At 48.9% G+C, this 20150-nt stretch overlaps 1 protein-coding gene across 10 annotated transcripts in view; it reads left to right on the plus strand.

Annotated features, from left to right (window-relative positions):
- Positions 1 to 7546: 7546 nt before the first annotated feature.
- Positions 7547 to 20150, plus strand: part of TNIP1 (TNFAIP3 interacting protein 1) — a 57596-nt gene continuing 44992 nt past the window's right edge. For 3 of the 10 annotated variants that reach the window (XM_023227028.1, XM_023227019.2, XM_023227029.3), the window contains exon 1: positions 13077 to 13794. The gene's annotated coding sequence lies outside the window, so the exon portion shown is untranslated. Of the gene's footprint in view, positions 7629 to 13076; positions 13795 to 14307; positions 14344 to 14371; positions 14518 to 20150 lie in introns of those variants that run through there. The other 7 variants (XM_023227020.2, XM_023227026.2, XM_023227021.2 and 4 more) reach the window with 7 other exon arrangements.

Consider the following 20150-nt stretch of genomic DNA (forward strand, 5'->3'; position numbering starts at 1 on the left):
CAGAGAAAGATTGATTCTCCTTCAAAAGCATGGATCCCATTCCGTTCACTTTTCCAGGAGCGTTCTAGAAACTGGTGGTGAAGGGGTTAACTGTGACAGCTACCACATCCCTTGCCCCCATAGGGCTGTGAAAAACCAGAGTGCTGGGATTTGCCCAAGGTGAGTCAGGGTCACTACCTTCCTGCTGTCTTTGGCTGTTCCCGGGATAAAACTCCCCTGGTGAGTGAGATGGAAACCTAAAATGAAACCTTGCTAAACTCCCGGACTCCAGCCTCATTACTGTCACCTTTGTCAGCAGCAGCAGCACCAAATTTATCATCACCATCATCACTTCTCCCTGAGGCCTGGTCTCCCATTGGGGTAGGAATGTGCTGATTTTGCTTGGGCAACACACCCTCTCACTGGGCCTCAGACTCTCAGTTTTCCTGCATTGGAGGATACTTTAGAGGCAAAATGAGATAATTTCATGAGGAGCCTTGCACAGCGCCTGGTACCCTGGGGATGTTCGGGTCCTATTACCTGCCCTTCTGTCTTTCCCAGTGTCCTCTCTCCTCTTTTCTCTCTACCATCCCAGGGTCCGGGTTAATTGCAGTGCCATATTTGCATAGACGTGAGACCTCACCCGGGGAAATTCCCCCTGGTGACCAACCAGGCTTCCTTTCTGAGGTCAGGCCGCATCATCAGACACTGCTCCTTCCTCTCCAGCTTGCCACTGCCACCGCTGTCTTTCGCCCCTGTCATCTGGCAGGGTTAGATCCCGGCACACAGATTTAGGCTCATCCTTTGACCTTGGGTGCTGTCCAGAGGGTGGGGATGTGGAGGCTGGGCTAGGGACCCAGAGTAAAACAGTGAGGGGATAGATACTCAGGGAGAAGAGGAAAGGGCAGCAGGTAGGTGGTGGATAGGAAGCCTGGATTGCAATTTGAACTCATCAGTAACTTCCTGGCTGCCCCTGGGCATGAACCTTCCCTTCTCTGATCCTTAGTTTCCCCTTCTATCCAGTGAGAAGATTGGTCGAGATAATCTCTAAGCTTTGTTCCAGATCTGATAGACTAAGAAGCCACTTCGTTTGCTTCCACTTCCTTTGGCTGCACAGTGTCGCAATATTTGTACTTGGATCCTCTTCCTCTGACAAGAATCTTGCAACATACCACCCTGTATCAATTTCCTTGGAAAGCACAATTGTGCAAAATGCCTCCCTGAATCCCATTTTTCAAATGCTGATAGAATTACACATACCTCCTCTCCACTTAGTGGCTTAGCTTGCGTTTTGACTTTTCCTTTCACACTCATCATTTGTAGTGTTCTGGGACTCCCCAAAGGAGGGATTCTCTCTACATTCTGAAATTTGTTGTCCCTATCCTGGTATTGAGAAGTCACCTTCCTGATACAAAAAGAGGGAACAAGTTGGGAGACCACAGTGACTCAAGGACAGTAAGGTCTTGGGATCACTTGCATCAGAACCAGCTGTTAAAAGGGCAGCTTTGTCTCAAAAAAAAAAAAAAAAAAAAAAAAAAGGCAACTTCTAGGTCAGTGGTCACAACTTTACACCTCAAAATCACCTGAGGAGCTTTATCAATAAATGCCCAGGCCACACCCCCAGAAGATTCTGATTTAATTAATCTGGGGTGGGGCCTGGAGGGTCTGTGTGTTTAGAAAGCTCCTCAGGTGATTTAAATGTGCAGTCAGGATTGAGAACCCCTCGTAAAAGGACACTAAAGTTAACAAACCCCTGGCCTATGCTATTCTCTATGAAATTATCCTAATGGATGCCCTTGTGTGCACACAGCTGTGCTCAGTGTTATAAATGGGCGAAGAGAATTTACTCTCTCTTACAGATGAGGAAGGTGAGGGATGGAGAGACGAAGTACTGATGAGGCCACAAGGTGAGTCAGTAACAGCAGCTGGCCTGGCACCAAGCAGATGCCTGTGGCCTCAAAGTTTGAGACCTGTCCATTTACTCACAGTCTGAAAAAGGATGCTGCCAGCTCTTCAGACAGCTGTTTGCAATCAGGGTTACCCCATGTGCACCAATAAAATAAGGAGGGATATTTGTGGATTTAAGACCTGCCTCTGTCACTAACAATTCAAATCCCCATTCTCAAGACATACTTCTCACTGTCCCCAGATCTCTTCATGAGGTGCCAGTTTGATCAGATCATTTTTGGCCACAAAAATATTTTGTTAATATTAGTGGAAAGAAAGACTCCTATGGCCTCCCCATTGCTTATTGAATGGAGGTGATTTTTTTTTTTTTGAGCTGGAGTCCTGCTCTGTTGCTCCGGCTGCAGTGCAGTGGCGTGATCTTGGCTCACTGTAAGGTCTGCCTCCTGGGTTCACGCCATTCTCCTCCCTCAGCCTCCCGAGTAGCTGGGACTACAGGCGCCCACCACCACATCCAGCTAATTTTTTGTATTTTTAGTAGAGATGGGGTTTCACCATGTTAGCCAGGATAGTCTTGATCTTCTGACCTTGTGATTCGCCCACCTCGGCCTCCCAAAGTGCTGGGATTACAGGCGTGAGCCACCGCGCTCGGCCAGAGGCAACATTCTTTAACCCAGTGTTCAAGGCTCCCGAGGTCTGTCTGCCCAGTCTCAACTCACTTTACATGCGTCTCCCCAGTCCTCTACTCTCCCCAACCTCAGGGACATTGTACGCATCAGCCTCACTCGATGGGATTCTAGCAGTTCATTCTATGACCCACTTCCTTCTTCTCTCCTTCCCTCCACAAGCATTCATGGATTGTCTGCTGTTTGCTAGGCACTGGTGAAATTGTGACAATCAAAGAGGAGATAGTCCCTGACCACATGGGGCTTGTACTCCAGCACAAGTTTTCTCTGTGGACATGTTGAGAACACCAGCGATGTGTTAGGTTGGATCATTTTTTGTTATGGGGATCTGTCCTGTGCATGGTAGGCTGCTTGGCAGCATCCCTGACTTCTGTCCACTAAATGCCAGTAGTATACTCCCTCCTCAGTTGTGACAATGAAAAATGTCTCCAGATATTGCCAGTTGTCCTGTGGGGGCCAAAATCATCCCTGGTTGAAAACCATTTCTCTCATCAGATGCTAAATTAACTGCACCAATAATCATTTTATTACAACTAGTTGCAGAGAGAAAGGGAGGGCTTGAAAATGCAGAACGAGGGGCCTGCTGTGGTCTGGAGGGGAGTGCAGGAATGGGGAAGGTCAGGGAAACTTCCTAGAAGAGGCACACTTAAGTTGAGACACAGAAAATAAGCAGGAATTGGCCAGGTGAAGGGCACAGTGGGGGGAGGTGCTACAGCCAGGGGCCAAGGCACATGCAAGGAAGCCAAAAGAAGCAGAAAGGAAGACCAGGCACGGTGGCTCACGCCTGTAACCCCAGCACTTTGTGAGGCCGAGGCGGGTGGATCATGAGGTCAGGAGTTCGGGACCAGCGCGGCCAACATGGTGAACCCCCATCTCTACTAAAGATACAAAACATTAGCTGGGCGTGGTGGTGCGTAGCTGTAATCCCAGCTACTCAGAAGGCTGAGGTAGGAGAATCACTTGAACCTGGGAGGCAGAGGTTGCAGTGAGCCGAGATTGCACCATTGCATATTTGAGGATCCCTTAGGGGTGGTTAGAGTGGAAAGGGATGGTAAGTAGAGGCTGGATCATGAAGGGCCTTGGAAGAATTTGTCAGCCATTAATAGGCACTTATCCAAAGGAGAAAAAGGCAGATCTGAGCTTTAAATAAGCGCCAACTGACAATGCGATGGACTACCTGTAAGGTAGTGAGCTCTCCGTCATTGAAGTATGGTGGCAAAACTTGACTGACCACTTGCCAATGGTGGGGGAGGATGTGCTGGCTCTGGGTAGGCTATTGAGCCAGCAGACATCTGAAAAACTGTGATTCTCTGACCTCTTCTAGCTGCCTGTCCTCAAAGTTCAGATAAGAAGGTAACTTCATTGACTTGAGTGGGACTTTGCAAAAATCATAGATTTCATGCTTGGGTGACTCAGAGAAGTGAACGCATCCTCAGGTTCCTGACAGTGAGTTCGACCTGGCTGCCTACATATGAGCAGATAATTCTCGCTTTGGAGTTGGAAGATCCAGCTCAGAGAGTTTTGGCTTCTCAAACTCTATGGGGAGTATCAGGGAGTTTAATTAAACCGCTGCCTTTCGGGATCCCCTCGTTACACAGTCTGATTTCTTAGCTCTATCATGGGGTCCAGAAATCTGCCAAATCCTGGGCTAATGGCAGGAAGAGTTTCTATCCTCGGGGAACTTTCAACAGAATTGGTGAACCAGGAAGCTCACAGAGTCAAATTCATTCATTCCCTAAATAAGTATCAAATAGCTTTTATGAGACTGGCCCAATCCTGTCCCTACAACATCAGCAGCAAGACCAAAGATGTCAGAATGGGTGAGGTAGGGCTGGATAATTTCGTATCAAAAGAGTGGTCCTGTGAGAGTTTCCTTGCGTATATCCAAATTTTGCCCTCTTTTAGGATCCAGTATAGGTCTCATCTCCTCCACATGCGCACTGGAGACATTACTTGGGTTTGAACTCTACTTGTGCCATTTATTAGCAGTTGGCTTAACTCACTAGAAGCCTCATTTCTTCTTTTGCAGAATAGTAGTACCAGTCTTATACAGTTCGTAAGAGAGCTGCATGAAATAATTCACTTAAGAGCACAGAGTACTGTGCCTGGCACATGATAAGCTTAAATATTAGCTATTAGTGTTTTTATTTCCTAACCACCTATTGGCAATCTACCTTTATTCCTCCTGATTTCTCCTTCCTCTGAACTTTTGGACTTCCTTAAAGTGTCAGAATGGAAGGTCCCTTAGTGGTCATCTAGCCTGATTTTTTACATTATAGAAGGAGAAGCTGAGGACCAAAGACTTGCCTAGGGCCATATGGCAGAGCCAGGACTCAAAGTCAGCTCTACTGATTCCCAGTCTGAGGGCCTCTTCTTCCTTGGTGTCTATTCCCTGGCCTGAACAGAGAAGACAACTTCAGGGAATCCATGGCTGGAAGGGGGACGAGGAGAGAGAAACTGATTGCTGTCAGCATTTCAGCAGGGAGAGCTCAGAGCCATTCTCCTCACAGGATGTGCCAGTCAAGTATTCTAACTGGAAATCCCAGCTCACGTCGCTCCAGCTCCTTGAAACTCCTTAGCCCTTCAAGGTCCCTTTGCCATCTAAGATTCCATTGGCAGGAACTGGTCTAAGCCAGGCTCTGCGAATTTACAGAGAATATGTGATTATGGTGGACTCCAAAGTAAAAATATTATATATAGGGGGAAAATTGCAATCCAGGAACATTAGGGCTGAGCTACACACATTTTCACCCCCTGCAGAGAAAAGGGTCTATGTACAGGCAAACATACCATCTTTTTGCCCCTGGTCTAGCTCAAGGGTCAGTGTCAGTCATTCAACTGCACTTCCTGTGATGATGGAAATATCTGTGCAGTCTGGCATGGTAGCTGCTTGCCACGTGTGGCAATCAAAGTGGCAGTGCCACTGAGGGGCTGAGTGTGGTATGGGAAAGAACACTGGAGTAGGAGTCAGGAAGTCCGTCTATTTACTCACTTGGAAATTTATTTCCCCTGTCTGGCCTCCACTTCCTTATCTGTAAAGTGAGGCCATTGGGCTAGGAGATTTAGCATCCCCATGTAATCCTGATCTGAAGGGCACAGATGCAGTTGGATGGGATTCAATGGACCCTTCTCCACCCCCACCTCTTATCGTCCCTCTCCTCCTGCAGAGGCTGCATGTGGCCCCTTGCGACCTGGACCTGTTTATTTCTCCAGGTCTACCTCTGTCACTTCACCCAATCTGCCTCAAACCCCTTGGTCTACTCAGAGTGAACAGTTCATGGAATATTCTCTCTCTTCTCTTTCTGTTCTCGGAACATGTTCTCTCTTCTCTTTGTATATTCTATTCCCTTTGTGGAGAACACTCTTCCTTATATTCTTTCTTGGCTACTTTCAGGTCTCAGTTTAGATGTCACTTCCTCCAGGAAGACTTCCCAGATCCCTATATCCTGACTAGATACTCTTTTGTCCAGGCTCCCAAAGACCCCTGCATTTCTCCTGCCAAAACACATCTTTCCTATACTTTATTGTAATCGCCTGTTCATTTACCTATGGCCCCCAGAGCAGTGCTATCCAATAGAACTTTCTATAATAATGGAAATGTCATATGCGCATGTAATCTAATGTAGTAGGTACATGTGGTGGTTGAGCACTTGAAATGCAGCTTGTGCTGCTGAGGAATTGAACTGTTAATTCTATTTAATTTGAGTTTAATTCTACTTGATTTATATTTAAATAGCCCCATATGGCTCCTGAGAGTCTGTGAGCTCTGAGAAGGCAGGAAGCGGGGTCTGATTAGTCCACTCTTGTATCCTCAGTGGTCCATAAATGTTACCATAAGAATGAGGAAACTCTGGAACCAGGAATGATGAAGAAAGGCTACAGCTCATCCAAACGGCCCTCTTCATCCCCTCCCCAGGCATCTTTTCAGGGGATAAGGAACAAAGACATTACGTTTGTAAAGCAGTCAGTAGTTTACAAAGGATGTCTACGAATCATGATTGTTATTTCTAAATCTATTATTATTTTTGAGACAGGGTTTCACTCTGTTGCCCAGGCTGGAGTGTAGTGGCACCATCATGGTTCACTGCAGCCTCAATCTCCTGGGCTCAAGCAATTCTCCCACCTCAGCCTCCCAAGTAGCTGGGACTACAGGCAAGTGCCACCACGCCCAGCTAATTTTTGTATTTTTTGTAGAGACAGTGTTTTTGCCATGTTGCACAGGCTGGTCTCAAACTCCTGGGGTCGTCTGCCTCGGGCCTCACATAGTGCTGAGATTAATAGGCATGAGCCACTGTGCCGGCCCATCATTTTAACTACCATTAAATGGCAGGAGTCAGGCAAAGCAGGACTCATTAAGCAGGGAATTACTGGGGCTTAGGATGACGAGGTGACTTGTTCAGGATCTCCAGCTGGTCAGTGCAGAATTCCTTGGGCTGCAGTTTCTAAGGCCTTACCTGACATCCAAATGTGACTCGGCATGCACCAAGAAAGGAGTGGGCCCCTCCTTCACTATGGATGGAGAAGCCTCAGAGAGTAAGTGGAAACAGGTGGGATAAGAACGGGGTGGGAGGATGTGGGCTGGGCATCTGGCAGCTTCCTCAGGGCCCTGAACACTGGAATCCCCCACCTTAGGCGAAGGAGGAAATGGAGGTCTTCAGGAGAACCCAGGGAGGCCAGGCCAGGTTGCCCCAGCCCATCCTCGGGTGCCTCTTCCCAACCCAGCTGAGGAAGCATCAGGCTTCCACCTCTTCCCCCCATATTCCCCCCCCTCCCCTGCCAACTCCCTGGAATTCACAGCACGGGACAGCCAGTCTGGGAAATGACAGGTGGAGGCTGACAAATAAGGGCCCTCTGCTCTGCTAGGGGGCAGGATGGGGCCTCAGCTGGGCCTTGCAGGGCTGCCTGGTGGCGGCTCCTCCATCTCGGGGAATTCCCCTCCTGCCTAAAAGTCAGCTCAGCCCAGCCCTCCTTCCTGCAGAAGCACAGTGAGCCCAGGAGCCTTCGCAGGGACAGCCGCCCCCGGTGCACACACCCTGGTATTCTCCTGCCCTTCCCCAGGTGAGTGACCAGATGGGGGTGGGTGGCCAGGACAGGGGTAAGGACCCACCGCACAAGGGTGCTGGGGTCAGCAGACACCCCCAGCTCCATGCCAAGAGCCACCTGGCCTCCCATGTCCTGCCAGCCAGGGTCTGCTGCTCCCAGCCCAGCTTGCTCTTCCCACCCAAGTCTTGGGTTCCCAGCCCCTGCTCCTCATGCAGCCTCCTTCTCCGCTGTCTTCTCTCCCCCATCTCGTTTCTTCTTCCTGCCCCTCTTCTTCTGGCCTTGCCTTCTTGGCTGATCTTTTTCTCTCTAGTTGTTACTAGCTTTTCCAAAGGGAAAAGAAAAGCCTATTTTTGTGTTCTTCCCTCAAGAAAAGGGAGGTGTGCGAGTGTGAACATGGATGTGGGTGTTTGTGTGTGTGAGAATGCCTGTGTTGTGTCAGATCCCTGAGGTGTGTATGTGTCTGTGTGGGTGTAAGTTGGTGACTGTATTTGTTTGTGTATCTGTGTGTACAGTCTGTGTGTGTCTGTGTGTGAATTTTTGATGGGGAGTGTACAGGTGTGTACTGGGCACGTTAGAAGTCTGCAGCTAGATAGGAAGAGACCAAGAATCGATGCTGCCTCTAAGGGGAACATGATGGAGGCTGAGGCCCTCCTTAACACTGGAGCAAAAGGATCTCTTGCTTCTCTCCTGCCTGCTCTGCTTCTAGGGCCGCTGGACTCTTTTGTGGTGGAACCTTTAACAGAGAGCCCAGGGCACAGGGAGTGGGCCAAGCGCAGGCAGATACAGCTGATGCAGCTTCCTCTTTGATTACTTAGAAAATCCGGACTAAAATTCTATTTAATTTTAGTTTAATTCTACTTATTTAGATAGCCCCATATGGCTCCTGAGAGTCTGTTAGCTCTGAGAGAGCAGGAAGCGGGTCTGATTGGTCCACTCCTGTATCCCGAGTGGTCCATAAAAATTACCGTAAGAATGAGGAAACTCTGGAACCAGGAATGACGAAGAAAAGGCCAGCTCATCCAAATGGCCCTCTTCATCCCCTCCCCAGGCATCTTTTCACAGTCCAGGGAAGTCCCTGGCTAGAAGAGGCAAGGAACAGAGGCCAAGTCTGATGGTGGCTTCTAGGCTACAGAGGAATGGAGGGAGAGCGGGGAGGGGCCATAGAAGAAGAGGGTGTGGGAGAGGACAGGGAGGAAGGTGGGTGGGACTGAAAGAGGGTTGCTCTCAGGGCCCTGTTAGGGCTTCCCAGGATTAGGAAATGCTCCGGTTTTGTAGGTCTAACTTCCTGAGAGGCTGGGGCGGGCTGAGCCTGGCTGACCTGTTCCCACTTCCAGGAGGATGACGAGGGGCAACCCTGAATGCAAGCCCAGATCCAGCTTGACACCCTGACCTGGAGACGGAGAGGCCAGGGGGAGAGAAGCTGGAGTCGGGGGACCCAGGGTTCCTAGGAACTGTGGGAGGGGCTTGGCTAGGCCGCGTATGTGACTATGTGACGAGGCTGGGAATTTCCCCCAGTGTCACTTTGCCTTTCCTCTCCTCCAGTGGTGCCCTAGAAACTGAAGTGTAACAGGCAGGCCCAGGGCCACAGGGAAAATAGTTGGGATAGAGAAGGGGGAAGAGCCTGGAGAATAGTCAGCAGCGATGCCTTCTAGGCCCAGCTCCTCAGAGGACAGTGTGATGTCTAGGGCGAGCTGCTCCCCAGCTCCACACCTTGGGGTCTTCCTGGGAAAGGAGAGAAGCAATCCCTGCTGCCTCACAGGATTGATGATCATAATGATCATTGCCACCTTGTACTGAGGCCAAGCCCTATGGCATTTGATTGTCACCATCCTGTGAATTGGGCACAGTTATCATCTTTATGTCATTGATAAAGAAACCAAGGCACAGAGTTGTAAGTGGCAGGGCTGTGATTTAAGCCCGGAGGCCAGAGCCCACACCTTATCCTCTGCATGACGGTCTCTTAGGAAACGGGCAAGTTGTGGATATGAAATGGTTTCATTCCCCTTAAGGTGCTGAATAAATGTGAAAACTTCTGAAGATACAACCACCTCCTCATGCAGGTATTTGGGAGGTGGATAGAGAGAATTAAAAATGTCTTCTTAGGCAGAGGAGAGAAGCTAGGACCATGGACTCTGCTCATTTATTTACTTTTTACCAAAAACTGCCACAATTGCCTAGAACAATTTTATTCAGTATCATGTGCTTGACGCGCATTATCTCATTTAACTATCATCAAAATCTCTCTCTATTATACACTTACACCCAGCACCAAAAAGTACCTAGAATCCACTGGAGGGTTTTACACTCCTGAGATTGCCTCAGGCTATTTCCAAGGAAGGGACCCAGGGCTGCTCTTTTCCTAGTTCATTAGCTGCTCCCCCTGAATTCCATTCTCCCCTAGCCAAGGCCCTGATTCACTCATTCTCCTAATGGAATGAGACATGTGCTTGTTTGATTTAGATACTCCATTTCCAATCAGTGGGGTATGTGGAAATAGCACTGTGCTGGGAGCAGGATACTTGGGTTCTGTCCTGTGTATGAATCATAAACTCAACGTAAGACCTCCTGCAAATCCCTGCCCCTCTCTGGCCCGTGGTGTGGTTCCAGCCCTACAATGAAAAGACTGAGTTGATCATTTCTTTTTCTTTTCTTTTTTTTTTTGAGACGAAGTCTTGTTCTTGTCCCCAAGCTGGAGTGGCAATGGTGTGATCTTGGCTCATTGCAAACTCCACCTCCTGGGTTCAAGTGATTCTCCTGCCTCAGCCTCTTGGGTAGTTGGGATTATAGGTGCCCGCCACCACGCCTGGCTAATTTTTGTATTTTCAGTAGAGACGGGGTTTCACCATGTTGGCCAAGCTGGTCTTGAACTCTAGATCTCAGGTGATCTGCCTGGCTCAGCCTCCCAAAGTGTTGGGATTACAGGCGTGAGCCACCGCATGCCCTGCTTGGCTTGACTATTTCTAAAGACCTTTCAAGCCTGGCATTCTCAGTTCTATGTCTTGATAGCTGGCAGGACTTTGGAGCATGATGCTTAAGAGTGTTAAGCATTTAAGAGCCTGGATCTTCAAGCTCTGGTTACTTGCTGTGCTGTAAGACCTTAGGCAAGTCATTTAATACTTCAAAGCTTCAGTTTCATCTGTGAAATGTGGATGATAATGGTACCAACCTCATAAGCTGGTTGGGAGACAAATTATGAATAAAAGCGCAGAGCTAGCACACAGCAAATACTCCATATGTTACCTTTCAATGCTTTTATTATGCAGCTTCCACCCCTCTTCTGGCACTTGGTCTAGAGTTAAGTTGGTTATAGATGGATTTTTTGTATGTGTTTTATTTCCTTCAAATGTGTATCTGGGTCTGACTCTGTAGCTATCTCAGTAGAGGTGGTGGAGGAGGGAGTAGCAGAAAGGAGATTGAGAAGTTGTATGCTTTAAAACAAAACCAAATAAAACAAAACAAAACAAAGGCAGTTTGATCTTCCTTCTGGGTGTGGCTTTGTGCGAGTGCTTGTCATTACTCTGGAAGAACAAGAGGTTGCACCTGCCTGAGTCACTCAGCTCCCAGCGTCAGGCCCAGCTTCTTGAGTTGGAAATCCCCTTCCAGACCACAGGGTAGCAGGCAGTGCCAGGCTAGGGGGCCTGTCTCCCATTCCTGCCACGCCCCCAGAGGCTAGGGTCTCAGAGAGGATGTGTATGGTGGGATGGAGCCTGGTGAGGTTGCACTGCAGAGTTTAACAGCAAAGTTCTACCCAATGCGTGCAGCCCACAACTAGACACCACTATCATTCTTGAATGCCTACTGTGTGCTGAGCCTTGGGCTTTATTTGCATTATCCAATTTATCCTCATGATCACATGAGGAATAGGTATATTATCCCCCATTTTCCAGACAGAAGCCTCAGGCTTAGAGGGGCCACCCAGGTAGTAAGTGGCTGAGCAGGGATTGGAATCCCATTAGTTCGATTCATAGCCTGTGTTTATGACAGTGGTGAGTTTCTGCAAGACAGTGAGAAAAATCATGTCGTTGTGAAGACAACTTGGTACAGCGGACCAAGCACACAGGACTGGGAGCCAAGGCCCTGGATTCCAATCCCGGTTGTGTCACTCTGTGTGTGGCCTAGAGCAAGTCCTTTTCTAGACAGAGGACTCAATTTACCTATCTGTCAAATACGGGTTTGTTATCAATGGGCTCCAGGGCCTCTATCAGGGTGGAATACCCTGAAGACAAACCAAGACTTAAAAGAATGGAAGGGGTGAGGGTAGTCACGATTTATAAATAAACAAGTTTTCTCACAAATTGTAACTGTTAAGAAAAAGGATCCAGAACTAGGAAATCAGACAAAAAGATGACTGAATGCTATTTTTACGTCAAGCTTGAGAATTCCTAGCGGGCACTTTGAGAAACGAAACTGTCTGCCCAGCTAAGGCCAGACATGCTACAAAAACAGCTGAAATAGTGTGGAAACAAAATGCCAGTAATTAGAGACCAGTCATTTTTAGGTAAATTTTAGTTTTCAGTGGATAGAGGGTGGGGGTGGAGAACATGTGGGTTGAGAACAGGAAGACAGCATTGCAGGAAGAGAATTGGGAAGTACAGGCAAAGAGCAGGAAGAAAACTGGCAGGTGGGGACCTGATGGGTGGAGATGATGCCTGGGAGCTGCTATGTGAACCGGGGCCAGGATTCCCAATTTCTCTGTAAGATCCCCCCAGTGGTGACACTCAGTGGTGCTTTGGTGTTTGCATCGCTTCCTCCCTCCCTTTTGAATCAAGCCATAAGTGTAATTCTTCTCATCAACTAGAATGAATATCGTTTTGAAGATCTGATAACACCGTTGAAGTAACTGAAGGAACCCTAGGACGTTACAAAACCTTAAAGGAGAATCCCCAGATTAGGTATCTAATTTGGGCAAGCGTCTGCCTGTGTATTATCGCGAAGTCACAGTTGATTGATGAGTCTCTCTTCTGTAAAATGAGGGTGTGTATTAAACAGTTCCCCAAATCCTTTCCCCTAATTCTTTTTGAGGATGAGGGCCTGTCAATGACTAAGTTTTCAACAGTACCAGTGAAATGAGTCTTTTGCAATAGGTTTTTCATAAAGCTATATTTAGTTTAAAGAGCTATTCTTTATTCCAAGGTTAGGCCTTCTACTTTTTGGAATTAAAATTTACCTTTCTCTCTTTTTAAAAATAGAAGTATAAACTTTTAAAAAGCTTTCCTACCCTTAAAGCAAGTTTCTGTTCCTTACCGGTCTAGGAAATCCCAGTCTGCTGGGATTATCTAGCCCACATATAGGTAGGTAGGGTGGAAGGCGGCTTCTGGATTTGCCCACCTGGGTTTGAATCTTGATTCAGCCCTTTACTAAGGTCATCTAACCTTTCTGTGACTCAAATATTATTTATTTTAAGAAAAGGTAGTAAAACCCACCTCACTAGGGTGATTATGCAAAGAAAATAATGCACGCAAAGCATTTACAATGTCTGGGAATTCTTTACAATGTCTGGAGCAAAAAATGTTAGTGGTAAGAGTCTTTACGGGTCCTTTCAGCTTGGAATTTCTATAGTTTCGTTAAGAAGAGTCCTGGAGCGCCCTGGACGGAACTCGGGCCCTGAGCTCCAGCTCTGGCTTACTGCCAAATGCTTACGTGCCTTTTGGCAGGTCCCCTTCCAGCTCTCGCCCCTCGCCACAAGGAAGGGTCTAGGTGGTCTCTGTGGCTCGCCTCCGCTCTGAAATTCCGACTTTCAAGGTGGCCCCAGGCCTCCGCCAGGGATTCCGGGGCTGGGAGTGCGGCAAGGGGCCGCGCGGGCCCGGGACGGTGGCGCCAGCCAGGTCGCTCCTAGAGGGGAAGGCCGCCGAGGGGACGTGATGACACCGCGGGCCCCCGGAACCGCGGGCAGCCTGTGTTTACCTCGCTCGGTCCCACCCCTGGCGGCCGTGGGCGCGCCCGGAGCGCGCAGCACGATTGGGCGAGCGGTCTGCCAGTCTCCGGGGACTTTCCCAGGGGTGGGGCGGCCCGGCTAGGCCCCCGGCACTTCCTAGTCCTCGGCCGGGTCCCCCTGCCCCCGCCCAGGAGCCCGAGGAGTGCGACGGGGGGCCGGAGCCTGGCCCTGGCCGCTGCCCCGTCCCTGGATTCGGGGCTGGACGCAGCAAGCGGGGCGCTGTGTCCCAAAGTTCCCGGTCCTCGGGTAAGCTGGTCGGGCCGGAGAGGGGATGGAGGGGAAGAAGGGAGGCCAGGCCCAGATCGTCCAGAGCCTCGGTGGTGGCGGGGCGCGAGCTGGGAAGATGGTTTGTGCACCCGGGCCCGGCGCGCGAGGTCCCGAGGCCTCTCCGCCAGCTGCGAGGCAGGGCAGCGAGGGGACTCCCTGCTTGGCGCTGAGGCTGGTGGGGGGCGCGCGTGCGCACTGCGCGGGGCAGCGCGCCTGGGAACGGCGTGGGGCGGCTGTACAAGTGCGCAGACCCTCCGGGTGCGGGCGGCGCTGCGGCCGTTTGGGTGTCTACCCTGTGGAGACGAGTTGCCTACGCGGCGTCAGGAGTTTCGTATAAAGTTGTGGAAGCAGTGTACATATGTCACGAGGAGGAAAATAATAATTCTTATTGGGCGCTTTCCAAGTGCTGATCTTAACGCTCTACGTGTATTAGACTCATTTAATTGTCACTTCCATCCTAAACATTGTTTTTATCTCCATTTTATACTTTAGGAAACCGAGGTACTTGGAGCTTGAAGTCACACAGCTGTGAGTTGCAAAGTCAGATCTGAACTCAGCATTTGGCTCCAGAGTTCCTATTATACTATTTCTGTTGAACATGTTTTGCATGCACATTGTTGGAGACATTTGTGTGCATGTGCAGGATAGATGAGTTTCCGGGAGTGCTTCTGGGGATGGAGTTTGAAGGCTGACCTTTCCACTGTAGGATATTTGTGTGCACGTGTGCGTTGTACATTCATTGTGTGTACAGGAGCAGATGGGAATTTTGTGCAACTGGGTGAGAGATTGTGTTTTGGTAGGGGGAGGGAGGGACTTTTGTGGATGATGCAGAAGAATCAGCAACGTCCTTCCCCACCCCCTTGCAGAATGACAGTGCAGGGAAATGTGTAGATTCCTAATGCATCATTTTTTTTTTTTCATAGTGCCGTCAAAATGGGATTTAATCAGCACTTACTCATTTTCCAAACAATGGGGTGTGATAGAGGGGAATTTGGCATTTGATGAGAGGTCAGAAAAGGGGACTCAGAATTTTTAAGAAAAGTCCTTGACAAAGGAGGGTAGAATTGTATTAGGAGGGTAGAATATTAATTAGTACAAACTCAGCATCCCCGTGGTGTTCTCTGTTTTGCAACAGAAGAAAGTGAGGCAGTGAAAAAACTGATAATGCTAATGCTAATAGCTTACTATGTGCCGGTCACAGTGCTTATATTCTGTATCTCATTTAATGTTGTTTTTTTTTTTTTTTTGAAACAGAGTCTCACTTTGTTACCCAGGCTGGAGTACAGTGGCGCAATCTCGGCTCACTGCAACTTGCCTCTCAGGTTCAAACTATTCTCCTACCTCAGCCTCCCGAGTAGCTGGGATTACAGGCACCCGCCACCATGCCCGGCTAATTTTTTGATTTTAAGTAGAGATGGGGTTTCACCAGGTTGGCCAGGCTGGTCTCAAACTCCTGACCTCAGTGATCTGCCCGCCTCAGCCTCCCAAAGTGCTGTGATTACAAGTGTGAGCCGCCGTGCCCAGCCTCTCTTAATCTTTCTAATAACTCTTAATTTTCAGATGAGGAAACTGAGGCCTAGAGAAGGTTAAGACTTTCCCAAGACTAGCAACCCTTGAATCCTGGACCGTGTTCCCTTTCCCCTGACCAAGGCTGCTGTCCTGCTGTGTCCCGGGAAAATAATGTGATCAGGGACTGGTACTTCATGGAAGCAATTGATCATGCCCCTCTGGAAGCTGCTACTGGGAGTGTGCAATGTTCTCCACGCTTATATAACCATGTTTGTCTCCCAGTCTTGGGTGTTCCATGGGTATGGCATGGCACTCATGCTGAGGGTTGATGCCTACCCCTGGATACCCCCACCAGGTTTTTCGGGGCCCCAGGAAGCTGTGGGGTCTGAGTCATACCCTTACCCCCAGTGCTGCCTGTGACTTGGGGCCCGGATGTCCTGGTTGGGTCAGGCCGACCTGATTTGAGTGAGGCAGCGTTGTAGGTGGTTGTTTGTCTGCCTCTCTCTCCAACCCACTGGTTACTGTTTTACCCGCTGTGATTTGGCCACACCATGCTTGCCTGCTTTTCCCCCTCCCGCAAGCCAAACTTGTTCTCATCCTTAGGCTTTCAAACGTGCTGTTCCCTCTGCCCAGAACATGTTTCCCCAGCTTTTCCCATGACTGGTTTTTCCTTATCGATCAAGTCTCAGCTCAAATGTCAGCTCCTCAGAGGGGCCTTCCCTGATCTTTTTATGCAAAGCAGCCCCTTTTTTCACTTTCTGTCATTACTATTTTACTTTTCTCATGCATGTATCATGCTATGAAAGAACCTCGTTTATTTGCTAATGAGAAAGCGTGTGCATAGAACTTAGTGTCTGGCAAATTATTTTTAGTGTTTGTTTAGTGTCTTTCTCTTTTCCTAGAATAGAAGGGGGTGAGCAGGGAACTCCTTAGTCCTCTCGAGTGTATTTCTGTAGCGGGAGAAGAGTGCCTGGTGGATGGCTTTTCTGAGTTTGTTCAATGAATGAGTAGAATAATGGCACATTTCACAAATGAGGAAACTAAGGCCTAGAGATGAGAAGGCAGGAGTAGAACCAGAGTCTGCTCTCCCAGTGCTCTCCCAAGCATCATTTCCTGATGGCTCCTGCGCCCAGTACCATGCAGTGTTCTTGATGCACAGGTGCATAAGGAGCTGGCTTTGCCTTCCAGGAACTTTTGGTCAAATGGGGAGATGTGCTATGAGTGAGACCTGAAAGGCATTGTCTGCCAGTAAGTGCCAAATGAGTCGGAATGGCATAGGTATAACTGGAGTGCAGAGTAATTTGGGGGCACCAGATGGTTGAAGGGGCTCTTCTGGAGGGAAGTGACTTCAAAGTTGGACCCTAAAAAAATGACGAAGTGCAGAGTGGAACCTGGGTCTGTTCTGGGACTTAGTAGACTAGTCAGAATATCTGGAATCAGCCTCTCCTGATTCTGGAATCAGCCTCTCTCAACTTGAGAGAATTGACAAGTTGGCCTGGGAAATACCCTAAAAGATTTTGATACCAGACTCAGAAATACTGATTTTTCTCCTTCGCAACATGGGGAAATGGTCAGAGCAGTTGGTACACAAACTTGAGCATGCATCAGAATCCTGGGGGTGGAGGTAGAGGGTGGTTGTTAAACACAGATTGCTGGGCTGCAACTCCAGAGCCTCTGATCCAGTGGATGGTGGCGGTGCCAGTGCCGCTGGTCCAGGCTGCTCCTTGAGCACCCCTGGTGAAGAGCACATGATTCAGTACTTGGCAGACCTGGGTAGGTGTTGTGTCTGTCACTCTGGGCCTCTGCATCCTCACCTGTCAGCTCTGTATGACATCAGTGCTACCTCTTAGAATGGTGGGAATTAATGGGACAGTATGTGGCAAGCACTCAGCATGGGCCAACAGTGTGGTAAGCGCTCAGTAAATGGTCGTTGCTATTATCATTAATGATGCTAATCATTAACAGGATTCCAGTGGGAGATGATGAGACTGGTTTGATGTTCTGTGCTCTGGATAACTTGCTGCTAAGGTTTGAATGTGTCCCCCAAAAGTTCATATGTTGGAAACATAATCCCTTTGCTTCATGAATGGTTTGTCAGCTCTGCCCTCATAAATAGATAAATGTCACTATCACAGGGTGGGGGGAGGGGGGGTTAGTTATACAAGGGGCCAGTTTGGTCAGTGCTCTCTCTATTTCAATCGCTGGTTTTCTTCTTTTGTCTTCCACCTTGGCATGACCCTTGCCAGATGGTGGTGTCATGCACTTGGATTTCTCATCATCCAGAACCATGAGCCAAATAAACTCGTTCTTTATAAATTACCAGTCTGTGATAATCAACAGAATAGTAGCAGAAAGCAGACTAAGACACTTGCCTTCAACCCTCTGCCACCTGTGGACCATGCTGTGTCCCCTCTGGATGAGTTGTCTTTGGCTTTGTCTCAAGCATCTGTCCCTATTTGGGGTGGTAGAAACTCAGATGTGGGTGGGTCTTTGAAGACACCTGGCCTGAATTCCCTCAACAGCCCTGGTGCCCCTCTGCGTGACCCTGACTCCTGGGATCAGGGCGGTCTCCACCTTGTAGGCAGCCCCTTCCAGTGCTGTTCCAGACTTCTTTCTTTTGTGGGCCCACATCAGCGCGGGTTCTTCCTATCTCACCTCCATCATTTTCCCTCATTGCTTACCTGACCACTGTGAGGGAGAGAGAGAGGCTGAGCAGTAGCATGGTGTGGTAAGAGAGTGCACAGTGGTCACCAGAGGACGAGGTATGCGTCTCTTCTGTGCTACTGCTTCCCATGCGGCTGTGGGCATGACTGTTCCCCTTTGTCGGCTTTGGTTTCCCAGCTGCAGAATGAAAACGTTTCACTGTCTGGCATCTCAGGGCATTCTCTTCCAAGTCTTAAAAACTCTGTAACAACCAACAACCAATGATTGGGTCACCCTCTGTTTGGCTCTGGCAGCTCCTGGTTTCCCCCTGGGCCAGGCCTTGCTGTGCCTGCCCTCCTAGATTCTTGCTGCTATGTCCCCACATGCCCGCAGTGCCTGCCCCCCCATCCCTGACCATCTGTAGGGAGGGTATCCGGGCATCCTCCAGAGAGTTGCCACAGGAAGGCACAGGGTAGCTGGGTCCCCTTGTTCTGTGGGGGAGCACAGCTCCCAACCCCCAGAGAAAGACCTTGGCAGCCACCATGACCGTTGTGGGAAGTTCTTGATGATTTTCCCATGACTGGCCCAGGTCAGTCACTCTTCAGATTGGAACGGATGACTGGCGAGCAGCAGCTGGCTCTTTGTCTGAGGGCTGCTCTGTGCAGAGCTGAACTCTTCTCTCCCAAGGACCTCACCCTGAGGCTGTTCCTTGAGAGGCAGGAGCTCTGTGTCCTTGAGCACCTACACAGTGGACAAACCGGGCAGCCCAGGCAGGGGTATGTGTGGGGGGGAAGTGGGTGTAGGTGTGTGGGTGCTGTGGGAGTTGTGTCACCAAGGAGTCACGCTGAGAGGCCAGGGCAGGTATGGGACTGCCCTATGAGTCAAGGGCCTTTGGCTTGGTCTCCACCTACATGGCAGAGCACTGGCCAGGCTCTCTGTTGGCCTTCAGGCTTCTCATCCTCTGCCTTCATTACAGTCAGCTTCAGCAGCAGTCTCAGGAGCCTTGGTCCCTCTCCACCCATTTCTGTCTCTGCAGGTGCAACTCCTGCCTGATCCGGTCCCTGGGAAACTGGCAACATAGACTTTTAGAAAATATTGTCCTAAGCACATTAACACAGGAACAGAAAACCAAATGCTGCATTTTCTTACTTATAAGTGGAACTAAATACAGGTACTCATGGACATAAAGACAGCAACAGTAGACACTGGGGACTACTAGAGTGGGAAGGGAGGGAGGCAGGGTTGAAAAACTGTTGGGAACTGTTTTCAGTACCCAGGTGATGGGATCATCCCTGCCCTAATCACGCAGTACACCCAGGTAGCAAACCTGCACATGTACCCCCTGAATCTAAAATAAAAGTTGAAGCAGAAAAAAAGCAAAAAATACAGTAAAAAGGAAAGAGAAAAAATGAAGGAGTCTGTCAGATATAGAGGGTAACATGCAGGCACTTGCACGCTCACTCATCTGGTTTAAGAAATAACACATTTTCCAATCACCTGAAATTTCTCCTTCATCAGCCACCAACAAGAAACAAGTGTTCTGAATTTAGTGGCTTTTTTCTTCTTGCATTTCTTTAAAGTTTTTTTTTTTTTTAAATAAAGGTGTGCATCCCTAAATAATACATAGTTTTTTTTATATTTAAAAACTTTATTTAGGCTGAGTGCTGTGGCTCATGCCTATAGTCCTGGCACTTTGGGAGGCAGAGCAGGCAGGTAGATCTCTTGACCCCAGAGTTTGAGACCAGCCTGGGAAACATGGCGAAATCCCATCTTTGCAAAGAATACAAAAATTAGCTGGGTGTGGTGACGCATGCCTGAAGTCCCAGCTACTTGAGAAGGAAGGTGGGAGGATGATTTGAACCGGGAGGTTTAAGTTGCACTGAACTGAGATCATGCGACTGCATTCCAGCCTGGGCGACAGAGCAAGACCCAGATTCTTCCGTTCGTATCTCCAGCTGTGGCTCATCTTTTTTCACTGCTGTATAGTATTCCCTGGTAGGAAATTGCCACAATGTATTTATTCATTTTCCTCTTCATTTTAGGTAGCTTTCAACTTCTTGTTGTTAACACAAGGCATCTTTGGCTTTTATCTGAGTACCTCAGCCCCTGTCCAGCCTTTTCCTTTCTAGCTCCTTGACAGCCATTATTGCTCCTGTCTGGGTAGCATTTTGAGGTTTACAGAG

The sequence above is a fragment of the Piliocolobus tephrosceles genome, chromosome 4 (assembly GCF_002776525.5).
Source record: "Piliocolobus tephrosceles isolate RC106 chromosome 4, ASM277652v3, whole genome shotgun sequence".
Taxonomy (NCBI): domain Eukaryota; kingdom Metazoa; phylum Chordata; class Mammalia; order Primates; family Cercopithecidae; genus Piliocolobus; species Piliocolobus tephrosceles.